Below are 2270 nucleotides of genomic sequence, written 5' to 3'. Positions count from 1 at the left end.
GCATGAAATAATAATAGATTTTTAAAAATATTTTCTGTACAGTAGATTAAACAGCATCCTGGCATTGTGGTTCCATGTTGTTGTTTTTTTTGCGAGCATTATATAAATTTCATAATATTCCATGTGTAGGAATGTTCTTCAAAGTGTTCGTCCCTCTCTGCTGGCTTTGACATCACAGTTCCTGCAATTCATATATACTGCTAGCAAAAGTCTCAGGACTGTGCATGTGATGGTCCCATCAGCCAATTAGTTTGTAAAGATGTCATTTTTCCTCATGGCTTTTTACAGCTCTGGTAATTGGCTAAAAAAATATTCTGGAACTGATGCTGCTTTCAGATCCTCCAGGGAGGTTCCTATTTATGACCTCAAAGAAGTCATGGGTGTGCGTTTAGGTGATTTTTGCATTTTTTTCTTTCTGCCTTATTGACAAGAAGCTATTACAACTAATGAAATAAAATGAAGCCCACAGGATGTGAAATTTATTCTTTTTCTGTATTTCTGGATTCTCTCACACTTCCCAAGACGACAGTGTTATAAAAGCAAGTGCCATTGAGTCCAAGTATATTTGATCTCCAGAAAGATGGAATGGATTCAGTCCCTGATTTTATACAGTAGGACTCTGCAAGTGAGACACCACCCTTACCTTGATCACAGTGTATTCAATAAAATCAATGATAAGTAGCAGTACAAGATCTCAGTACGTGTTTTTCTACTTTCCAGAGTGTTTAGCCAATACATGCTTGGCTTTGTGTTGTAAACTTGAGAATGTGAGAAAGAGTTGGTTGTATTATTAAATGTCCTTCCACATTTTATCTGAATGCTGTGATCCAATTACTCTGTTTATGGTACCCTGAATTATTTGAAAAAGTTCAGCAGTATAAAAGCCATCCTGTTTGGTGCTACACACATCCGCCAGTTACACTGCTAAATCTTTAACTCTATTTCCATCGTTTATAGTGTAAAACAGCACCCTAGTTAATTCTGCACCGGCAGCCCTTAAGCAAAAAGAAGCAGGCCAAATAATCTGTGTGTATTATGGAACTCAAGTCTGTATCACCTCATTAAATCTGCAGTAGAGAAGGTAAGTGCACTTGTGAAATACGCATCTCGCATCGGACCCTTTCATAGTTATCTATCACGGCAGTTGCTGCTGATAAAGCTGTCTTGATTTCAATTCCTCCCGTTTGCCAGCACAGTTCCCCAGCCTCTCCGCGGGCGAGCTCAGATAATGGAGATGATGACTATTTTTGGAGGCTGGGGAGCCACCGTGGTTGTTAGCGTTAGCAGCGGTTCGGCTCTTCATCTCAGAGAAGTGTTTGGATTGCTCACAATGAAGCTGGAACTGGTTGCTATGTCTCTCTGAACATTTCCATAGTAGGCTCAGAATTCTTAATCTTACTAAATCTTACCTGTCTATGAAGATTTTTTCATTTCTAGGTAAATGCATGCACACTGGGGTATTTACTTTCATATTCAGGGAAAGAGTTGCATTTCATTTGTATACATTTTATTTGTTTCAGGGATAGTTTACCCAAAAATGAAAATTCTGTCATCATTTACAAATCCTTGTGTCATGTTAAAGGGGTCATATGACACGGCTAAAATGAATATTATCATTTGTTTTAGAAGTAATGCAATGTGTATACACGATTTAAGGTTAAAAAACGCTGTATTTTCCACATAGCGTGCATGTTTATATCTCCTCTTTGCCCTGCCTCTCTGAAACGCGCAGATTTTTTACAAAGCTCATCGCTCTGAAAAGCGAGGTGTGCTATGATTGGCCAGTTAACCAGTGCTGATTGGTCGAATACTGCAAGCGTGTGACGGAAATGTAATAGCTCTTACCATATTTGGAACATCAGGTTCCAAAGCAATTGTACTGACAGGTACGCCCACCTTACTTACGTATACATTTGGGCGGTCTTAGTCAAATCATACCATGAACTGACGTGGATTTGTGGGGGTGTGGTTACACGAGGCGTTTCAGGCAGGTCTGGGTGAGCATTCGCTTTTAGATAGAATGCATCTTTTGTTCCGATACTTTAATTTTTGCAATTTTACGTGTCTAATACATGCATGGGCAACTTATAACACACCAAAGACACAGAAAAACACGCATTCGCACCGTTTGACCCCTTTAAACCTGTGTGGCTTTCTTTCTTCTGCAGAACACGAAAGAAGATTGAACAATGTTTCTAACTGAACAATGGTGTACCCATTGACTTGCATTAGTTTTGTGTCCATAGAAGTGAAAGGGTAGCACCGTAGTT

The sequence above is a fragment of the Triplophysa rosa genome, linkage group LG6, assembly GCF_024868665.1.
Source record: "Triplophysa rosa linkage group LG6, Trosa_1v2, whole genome shotgun sequence".
Taxonomy (NCBI): domain Eukaryota; kingdom Metazoa; phylum Chordata; class Actinopteri; order Cypriniformes; family Nemacheilidae; genus Triplophysa; species Triplophysa rosa.
The sequence above is the reverse complement of the archived record's forward strand: the minus strand, read 5'-3'. Positions refer to the sequence as shown.